A 10,989-nucleotide genomic window follows, 5' to 3' on the forward strand; every position below is an offset into this window, starting at 1 on the left:
GTTGTGTGGAGAAGCCGCTGTAGATCAACCCCAGCAAGGCCGAGTTGCTGTACATCCCTGGAACTACTTGATTTCACTGTGATCTTGCCATCTCCTTCGAGAACTCGCTGGTCACTCCCACACAACAAAAGCACAAAGCCTTTGTGTAGTCGTGGATGACCAGTCATTGGTCTTGACAGGTTTAATGCTGCAAACCTGACTCAGTCATGCAGATTTTTCCTTTACAACATCCAGAGAATTCGACTCTTTCTTTCTACAGAGGCCACCCAGGTGCTCCTTCAGTCAGTCGTCGTTTCAAGACTTGACTACTGCAACTCCCTCCTGACTGCTCTTCCCATTCATACCATTAGACCCTTGCAACTGATCTAGAACTCGGCAGCACGACTTGGACTAGTCTTCAATGTTCCTAAATTCAGCCATGTAACTCCTCTACTGCATTCTCTTCACTGGCTTCCCGTAGCTGCTCATCAGATTCAAAACCCTGACGCTGGCCTACAAAGCCAAGATTGGACCAGCCCCTTCGCACTTGATGGCAATGGACAAAAGAAAATCCTTTCTGTACCAAGAGCCCTTTATGATTTAAGAAGAGCTCGGCTTGATCAAACACCCTTTAAGATGCACAGAAAATCAACCACAATGTTTTCTGTCCTGGCACTTGAGTGGTGGAACGAACTTCCCATGGGTCTCTTAATAGGTCTCTTACCATCTTCAAATGTCGACTGAACACCCATCTCTTTTAGGAGTACTTACATCAGCACTTATCGTGCACTTATTAGGGCGTACCATTGTACTCTTTCTTACTCTTTCTTTTTTTGACATGCAGACACAGTGTAGTACATTGAGTGTTGGAAAGCAACTCGATCTTGCTTGGGTCGATCTACAGTGGCGTACTGACTCTTGTATTTTGCAGCATCTAGCTTGATGTATCTTTTGGATTCTAGCCTTTTCAAACTAGCTAAGGGTATTATATACATATATATTATATAATATACCTTGAGAAGATCCACATCACTCCCAGTATGATGTTGGTCAGGACAGGCCTCTGTTAGCTGTTGTATCTGAGCTGGGGAGCTACTGAGGTTCCTCTGAGCATGCTGGCTGCCTACAGATGCTGCATCTGCAGTTCGAAAAAAGGGGCGATGGCTGGATTCACATGTGTTGGAGGGGTGCTAGTCAGTGTTGGGGGCATACCTAGTGATTGTAGGGGGTGTTCACTTGAATGGGATGAGATCATTTGCCTTCATGATGCCAAAAAAACAACGAAGAGACTTTAAGACGCTAACCAATTTTATGGACCTTGAGAAGATCTGCTATGAACAACAGGATAAGCTGCCCAAATGCAGATCTGCAATGCTTGTAGATACACATTCAAGAGGTCTTGCAGCTGAAATTGCTACCAAAACTATTTCTACAAAGTATTGAATAAAGGGTCTGAAAAGCTTTTTGATTTCTAATACTTTTAGAAATTTCAGAAACTTCTAACTCTCAAGAACCTGTTTTCATTTTGTCATTATAGGTGATTCAATGTATTGTACGGAGGTGTGTACAATGGCAACTACATCCTTTCAAAATCACATTTTCATATCTCCAGAATGACATCTCTTCTGCTTCACTTTTTATTATTAGTAATTTTACTCTATTATTATTTGAGATTCATAGACTCTGGCTTTGTCATAATGGGTAAGGTACTGCACAGGAGCCGCTAATGTAGTTCTGGGCATTCAAATGCAGCTATATACTGGAAGTACATAGAAAGACGCTAACAGTGGACCAAGAATAGATCCTAATGAAACATGCTGAGAGAATACAGGATCATGTTTCTTTGAGACATAACCACCAAGACCAAGAGCGTGCCATCTGCCATCTGCTCATTAGATAAGTGTTAAACCAGTTTAGGGTGGCTCTTCAGAGACTGAGCCAGTTCACAAGTTGATGTAAATGCATGGTGCTATCTGTAGAAGCAGAGTACTTACATTAAAAATGACTTTAAAAATGTATTATTTCATGTGGCTACCTGTGAATCCCATATGGTAAAAAGAATATTTGAGCAATATGTTATGATAACATCCTTTTAAACAAATTTTAGTTTTGGAAGTTGTCAGCCTTTAAAGTAAGGATTTAAGGATAGTTTGTTGAAGTGGGAATTTGGAAGACTGCATGAGTATGAGTATGGTTGTCTGTAAAACTGAAAATACCCCACAAACTACACAACTGTTTTAAATTAGCTAAGTATTTCTGATAGTTTTTCATATCCTTGAGTTGAATCAACTTAGTTGGTTGTCATGGACAAACTGATATCCAATCCCATTTCCCATTGGGCATGTCTTCCCATTGATTTACTGTCAGTGTGTAGTTGTTCCCATCAGACTACCATCTCTTAGATATTTAATCATGTTCTATATGAAGGTTGACTGCCTTGGGCATGTCTTTCCCTTGATTTACCAGCAGTGTGTAGTTGTTCCCCCAGACTACATTCTCTTAGATATTCAGTTATGTTCTTTATGAAGGTTGACTGTCTTGGCCTCAATGTTGAAGACTTTAGTGCTGAGTACAACTATTAGATTTTTTCTTCTGTGCAAAATGTATATGTAACATTTCATCCAAGAAAATAAAAGTTAGATGTTGCTTTAGATGTTGCTTCCAGTGTTTTAGTTCTGTGTAATAATTTAAAACACTGGAAGTCAGTTTCCCAGATGAGGATTAAGCGAAGTTCTGGACCACAAAGCAATTTAAATGGAAATTCTCCACTGAAATGAAAAGTACAGTTCAGAACTATGCTTAATCTCTGTCTGGGAAACTGAATCAAAGTGTTTCTACATAATTTTGACTTAAAATGTAATGTCAAGACTTCTTTTCACTTAAATAAGTGAAACTTGTTGGAACAAGTGAACAAAACCAGACATAAAGTCATGAGTTAAACGAAATAGAAATTCCAATTTGATTTAACATTAAACTGCAACCCCTTTGAAAGCCTAGAAATAGAAGTGTTAATTACAAATTAAAGAATACTCAAAGAGTAATAGTGCAATGTTTAACACAGAAACCTTGTTATTTGCTTCAGAAATAGCTTTTGTTTGCTGTTATACAAGATCATAACCACAACCCAGTGATCAATAACACAGTGCTCCAACCACTGCCCTAAAATCCACCTCACCTGGAGGACAAAGTTCAGGACAGTGGTGGCTCAGTGGTTACAGCATTGAGTTATTGATCATAGGGTTGTGGCTTCTACTTCTACTGTTTGGGCCCTTAAACAAGGCCCTTTAACCTTCTCTGCCCCAAGGGTGGCGTGGCGTAGCATATCTCGGCTTTGCACTCGCTGCTGACACAGATGTGCAAATGCACACATGTCTAGTCCCTATAGAGGATACGTACCTCCAGTAGAATATGAGCAGATAAACTTTCTGGAGCCGATAAACATGAACCTAATGGCACCATGCCTAATGCCAGGCATGGGCTAGAGGGGTATAAAGCCCCTCAAGCATTGAGCTGTGGAGTAGTGGAAATGCGTTCTCTAGAATGATGGATGGTGCTTCATCCAAAACCACTGGTATGAGTTGGGGAGTTGAGGATTGGTGGGGTGGGGATCATCCAACATGCTGCAGAATTTAGTACAAAGCCTTCTTCCCTGGACAGTTGAGACAGTTACTCCAACAAAAGCAGAACAGACTCTTTTTAGTACCCTTGATTTTGGAAGACAGTGAATGAGCAGGTGTCCCAATACTTATGTCCATATAATATACTTAACTCATACCATACTGGTGTTGTCATGACAGATGCTTTAACGCTTTAGCATCTGTCATGACAATTACCAGTCATAATAATATGACACTGTTATATTACTGGACCTAATTACTTGACAAATCTATGGCATGATTATGCCCATGTTACATAGCAGGGTTAGCAAGTAAAATGTCTCTGAATAATCAGGCTAATTAAATCCTGATAACACCAGGCTACCACAGGACAATAAATAATGGCACAAGCAGCATGGCCACAGTTTAACCAGCCGTTAGTGTTTTCTGGTTGTAGAGTCATTAGCCTAGCGAAACTTACATCTTGTGTTCTCAGGACTCGAATAGTCTCGCAAAGAAGAAAGGATCTCATTTTCAGTTGTCCAGTAAACCACCTGTTTGATTTTCTTGGCTATTGATCCCATAATCACATGATGCATTCCCTGTGTTTTTGGCTCTTTCGTGAAACTTGCATCACAAGGTTGAGACAACTGCAGCGGTTTGCAGGGAGTTGCAGGATGCCTGCATTGCACACTTGTGAAATTCATTCATTCAGTTCTCATGTAAGATTTAAGCAAGTAAAGTTGCATGAACATTTCACCATCTAAAGGCAGCCTAATGTTGAATTTGAGGGGGTTCCAGTAAATCACAGCAAATGGCATTTATAAAGCCATGCAAAAAAAACAAACAAAAGAAAAACACACACACACAGAAGTCCCTGTAGTTACTCAGTAATAGACCTTAGTGTGTAATAAGCCTTGAAGTGTTAATGGGTAACACTACTTACACTACTAATTCTAACTAGAACTGAAACCTCTCCTTGAGAAACGAGTATCTCAGTTAGTAAAAAGCATTGATGCAAATTCTTTGCATCGAGGTTTTGTTTAATCTACATAGCTAAACAGCTCCCAGTTTTTCGTACAGACGACTTTTACTGTTACACAATGAGCTCACACTGAGTGCAAACGGCTGTGATGGTGCGGACTGCAAAATGGAGAAAGCAAGAGAAAATGCTGAAGGGCAAACAGATTAGACTGGCCAAAAAAAAGTTTAGGTTCAAACCTTAAAGCTTTGTACAGCGTCCTTGGAGGTTCTTTAATTTGAAACTTTGGAGGAACCTCTAAAGGTGCTTTGAGGAATCTTCAAGAAGTTTTTTAGAAGACAACAGTTCTTCCACAGTTGATTAAACTTTAAAAGTTCTTCAAGGATCTAATATTTTTTAACAGTGTAGCCTATCACAAAAAAAATGCATCGCAGCGATTTGAAAAAAAAAAAAAAGTCTTTTAAAAATCATTTATAAAATTGAATTAATAGAAATGTAATTTAATAATGTAATGAGAACAAGAAGAACACCCCCACATTTAGAGGATTAGAACATGGTTAGAGAGCATTCTGGAGGAACCTGTCTTATTCAAACCTATATACAAGTACACTAAGGTTCACACAGCAGGTAAAGTGCTTTTCTCACCAATTCAGATGATTTTTATTTAGGCTTGTTAATCTTTTTTAATGTAACATATTTCCGACACTCCTAAACTGATGACCTCCCTCACTGCTGTCATTAATATTCCCTTGTCCTCAGTGAATGTAGAGCCGAATTGACGTAAAAGTCAATGAATTCTGATGTGGCTATTCAGTCACACTGGCATGTTATCAGATATGTACCAGATTTCAATACCACATATGAAAGTGGCCTGATCTGAAAATATCAGATTCAGTGTGTTTTGCCATTTACACTGAATCAAATAACACATCTCTGTCACATATGGCACATACTTGCACCTACTGTGTGTCACAATGGGAAAACAAAACAAGGTGCAGAGAAAACTAAAGTAATAATCTAAGTGATAAAACTGAAACTCAAACAGAACGTGACAAACAAAACAGGGAGTGACAGGGGATTGAGCCGTGATCTAAAGAAATCAGAACGTGGGAAGGCAATATACGAAAACCGCAAGCCTTGTTTGGGATATAAGGGGATAATAAGGGAACCTAAAAAGCAAGCCTAGCTTGGGTAACAACAGGGAGAACTAAACAGCCACAAGCCATGCTTGGGTAATTCTAGGGGGAAACTAGAACTGAGAACTGAGAAACACGCCACAAACACGTAGGGATTCAATTCGCGGCGGTAACTGGCTAGAGTGGGGCTCCTTAAATGCTCCCAGTCCCAGGTGCAACCCATGTACACAGAATCAACACAAATGAGCCGGAAGTCCTTATATGGGCCTGTAGGCGGTGACCCGGGATCGTCCCGGGGGAGGGCGCGATAACGAGGGCCAGACACTGTGTGAAAGCAGTCTTAGTTTGGTTTGCTTGTGATTAATGAAATAAATGGCATGACATGTTTTTCATTAGACAGCAATGATAATATATATAGTTGCTGTCTAATGAAAAACATGTCATGTATCTAAAAAAAAATGGTGATTTTACAGTGGAAATCAAGTTATTCCAAGCAATTTAGAGTATTTCTATTGGTCCATTAGATCCATAAATACAGATAAAGATTTAGATCAGATAAAATATCCATGTGTCAATATCTGTGTGTCCCAGTTTTTTCACATGATGGTGAATGCTAGCAATGATAGCAAATGGCACCCATAAGGCAATTCAATAAGATGACACATGCACTCCAGTGACTTAGTGATGTTCCTGCAGGATGACTAATACACTCCAGTTTAAAATGTAATATTTAAATGACTTGCCACCTCAGAGATGGTTTTTAATTTTCTCTTCAAGAGAAGAAGCATGAAAAAAGCAAATGTTTCGCACAGTCTGTCCAAAAATATCAGTAATTGGGAACTGTACATCACATATCCAAAACGCAATGGGACTGACTGAGCTAAAGCTCAATGCTAGATGACTGTAAGACTCATAAGTGGATTAATCATGCACACACCTACCCACACACAATCAGAGAGATCTGGAGAAGAAAGAAAGAAAGAAAGAAAGAAAGAAAGAAGGACTTTACCAAACAGTGAAAGCAAAGCAAACATAGAGCTCAGGTGGAACTAAGATGCAGATAAGGGGCCGGAACCCTGCTACTGTAGTTTTGTATCTCTCAGCTTGTCAACAAGGCAGAACAGAGCCAATCAGAGGCTTCATACGTCACTGCGACAAGCGGTGGAAGCATCAACATTCAGAAAGTCGCCGCCCACCACTGGCTTTTGAGCACTACCTCACAAGCAAGGTAGCACCCCAGTCGCAGTTTGCTACCTTTGCATCTGGATACTCCGATTAGCCATTACATTGTAATGTGAATAACACTGATTTTCCTCTTACGGCACCTGTCATGGGGTAGGATACACCTTTTAGGGAGCAGGTGAACAGTCAGTTCATGAAGTTGATGTGTTGGAAGCAGGACTATAGGTCAAGCATAAGGATCAGAGCCTCTTTGACAAGGCCCAAATTGTCATGGCTAGACAAATGGCTTGGTCAGAGCATCTCTTGTGGGATGTTCCCCGGTATGCAGTGGTCAATACCTACCAAAAGTGGACTAAGGAAGGACAGCCAGTGAACCATCAGCAGGGAAAAGGGCAGCCAAGGCTCCCTAAAGTTCTGTCAACATCTTGGTGTCATATACCAAAGGACACCTTCAGAGATCTTGTGGAATCCATGCATTGACAGGTCAGAACTGTGTTGGTGGTATGAGAAAGGTCTACACGATATTATAAAGGTAAAGGTGCACGTATTTGTCACTCTACAGTGTACACTGTACAGCGAAAAGTGTCCTCCACATTTAACCCATCTGTGGTAATGAACACACACTCACACACACACACTAGTGAGCTAGGAGCAGTGAGTACACACACATCCAGAGCGGTGGGCAGCCAACTCCAGCGCCTGGGGAGCAGAGAGGGTAAAAGGCCTTGCTCAAGGGCCCAACAGTGGCAGCTTGCCAAGCCCGGGAATCGAACCCACAACCCTGTTATCGATAACCCGGCACTCTAACTGCTGAGCCACCACCATTAGGCATAGTGTCTTTTTAATGTTATGGCTGATCGGTGTATAATATCTCTTTTGTCCTTTTTTCAGCTCTTGCTCCATTACAGCAGTTTTTTGCTGAGTAATGCAGACAGCAGGGTTGTCTTGTCTGGGAGGAGTTTGTCTTTCTTCAGTTTCAAATTAGACCAGTATCTGAACAATCATCCAGATTGTCTAGCTTCTCAGTTTCAATTCTGGGGACCCTTTGTCTCTTCGTGGACAGTTTAAATTATTCTCTGGCCCAACACACCTGATCCTGCTTGTAAGCTTAAACTTATTAGCCCTGTTTTTCATTTCGTTTTTTCGGTTTAGAGATTTAGAACCTCTTATTAATGATATTGTAACCCATGCATCCTGTTTTTAAAGAAATGGGTTTTAATCTAATCGCTATATATGGGGCCGTGGCTGATTAATAAATCCTGCCCACCCTGGCACGGACCTCTGTAGGGCCTTCCTTAATAGCATCATGCTAAGCTAAGATTGGACTTGGATTCAAATGGTCCTTCAGTTAAATTCTGGTGCTTGTGAATATAACAGTATGGACCATTTCACAAGCCTATTTACAACCCTGTTAAGTTGCCTGAGAATGAAACACACAGTTCTTCCTTTTATGGAGGGCTACTGAAAAAGAAAATTTGGGCCGATCACAGCCCATAGTAGCCATGTAGCATAGCATAGCTTTGTTTTTAGCACTGTAACAAGAACACTGTAATTATTTACACTTAATCTCATTATTTACACTCCTAGCCAAATCGTGATGGCTAGACGACTGGGTCAGAACATTCTCCAGAATATCAGCCAGGTCTTGTGGGGTTTTTATGGCATGCAGTGGTCAGTACCTACCAAAAGTGCTACAAGAAAGGGCAACGGGTGAACCGGCAACCCATGCACTCTCCACCTCACAGCTTACAGGACTTTAATGATCTGCTGCTAACGTCTTGGAGCTAAATACCACAGAACATCTTCAACGGTCTTGGGGAGTCCATTTCTCGAATGGTCAGATCTGTTGTGGCTGCAGTAGGAGGACCTACTCAATAATAGGCAGATCGGACAACACATCATTGGTGTTTATTTACACTCATGCTGATGAATTAGCCTGTTTTAATGGTCAAATGATACAGCGGTCTGGGACCTACTTGGGATTACAGTGATAGGAGGAAGAGCAATAATGTCAAAAAGCCCCTTCTCTCTCTCCCTTGCACTCTTTCTCTCTCTCTCAGTCTCTCGCTCACTCCACTCCCCAGTCCTTTAGGCGGTGTACCCCCTTCCCCCTCCCCACTTGTATTTTCATTTAATAAAGTCCAGAATATGCACATTGGACTGCTCCTGTTTAGTTCGCTTTACTCATCTTTCTCTCTCTCTATCCCTCTCTCTCTCTGTCTTTCACACACACATACACACTTGGCTATGCTTTAATGACTTGCCCCTGGCCACTGCAGTGGACCGCACCAAGTATCTCGCAGAGATAGAGAACAGTGTTGAATAAGGTCAGTGGAATATGCAGTGATGAGTACTTTCTGGAACAGACCATGACTATCATTGTCATCTTCATCTTTATGTCCTCATCATCGTAATCATTGTTGCTTTTGCCACATTTGTTATCTTTATGTCTTCATCACCGCTGTCATCATCAGTAGAACTGACTGACGCTCTGGCATGGTCCTTCCTTTTCTTCTTGTTCGGCAGAGTTCCATGCTGTAATCATCATCATCATCAGCGTCGTCCACTGTACTTCTGAACTTGCCTGATGAAAGGATACAACAGCTGCCAACAGTCCAGAAGACACATCAGTCAGAGTACATCTCTCTCTCTCTCTCTCTCTCTCTCTCTCTCTCTCTCTCTATCTCTCTCTCTCTCTCTCTCTCTCTCTCTCTCTCTCTATCTCTCTTTCTCTCTCTTTTACTTTCTCTCTCTCTCTCTGTTTGCTGGACTGTGCTAAGGACGTGACACTTTCACTGTATCAAAGCTGAATTATGGTGAGACGATGTCTGGCTCGCTAAGAAAGAGAGAGAGAGATAGAAAGTAAGAGAGAGAGAGAGAGAGAGAGAGAGAGATAGATAGAGAAAGAGAGACAGTAAAAGAGAAAAAGAGAAAGAGAGAGAGAAAGTAAGAGAGAGAGAGAAAGAGAGAAAGTAAAAGAGAAAGAGAGAGAGAGAAAGTAAGAGAGAGAGAGAGAGAGAGAGAGAGAAAGAGAGAGCGAGATATAGAGAAAGAGAGAAAGTAAAAGAGAAAAAGAGAAAGAGTGTGAGAGAGAGAGAGAGAGAGAGAGAGAGAAGGGCAAGAATGAGAGAGATTTGTGTCCTCTAGAGTCGTTGCGTGAACAGGACAGATGGATGTGTCTCCTCACTGATAAAGTGATGTGGCCTCATGTCAGTGTGAATGAGTTCAAGAGCAAGTGCTTCTCCTAAGACAGCCCTGTTTGGTTCCCCATCTCCAGCAAATTGTGTTACCGCATTGTGTAAACAGGCAATTCACAGGATTCGCTGCCCTTTAAAGCAGCATTATGTAACATTTTGTCCTTGAAATAGCAGCTTTAAATCATTGGGGTGCTGTTGTTGCTACTCCAGGCCCAGCATGCCAGAAACTGCACTTGGCGCTTGGCACTGAACTTTGGCGAAGCGTGCTGGACAACATTCGTGAGAACTGTGTAAAGCTGATAATTGTGTAAAACCCTGCGTCCCAGTCCACAACCTTTGGTGGTGGCTCAAAGTGCAAATGACTCTTTCCAACTTAATGGGGAGCAAGAAATGCCTTGTCCAACATCGTGTTTGCATGCTGGTTGCCAGCCTTGTCATACAACGCTGTCAGCAGCATCCCCATGACGGCTGCCGTCTTCATCCAACTTCGTTACCTGCTGTGTTCGCATGCAGGCCGTCGCCCTCGCCCACCATCGCTATCCGTGGCGATTGCATGCCGGCTGGCTGCTAAAGTTACTTTGCTAACGTTACCTTGTTAATATTACCCAGCATAGCATATTGAATTATTCATGAATCTACACACAACATAAATAGCCATACAACCCTTTACGAATGTTTATCATAATCAAATACCATTATATAATGTTAGAGAGAGCAATATCATGGGACGTAATTAGCTTTAGCTAGGTTAGCATTAGAAAACTGTTAGCCGTTTCCCAGTCATCTCTCCTTGACAATGCATGTAGTTCAACACTTGCTGGCTAGCAAGTGCCAGATACATAGTTTCCCCTGCCCCTCCCCTTCCCTGTCCTGTGCGTAAGCATGAACACCTCCCGTTGCTGATTAGCTGAAATAGT

The sequence above is a fragment of the Salminus brasiliensis genome, chromosome 23 (assembly GCF_030463535.1).
Source record: "Salminus brasiliensis chromosome 23, fSalBra1.hap2, whole genome shotgun sequence".
Lineage (NCBI taxonomy): Eukaryota > Metazoa > Chordata > Actinopteri > Characiformes > Bryconidae > Salminus > Salminus brasiliensis.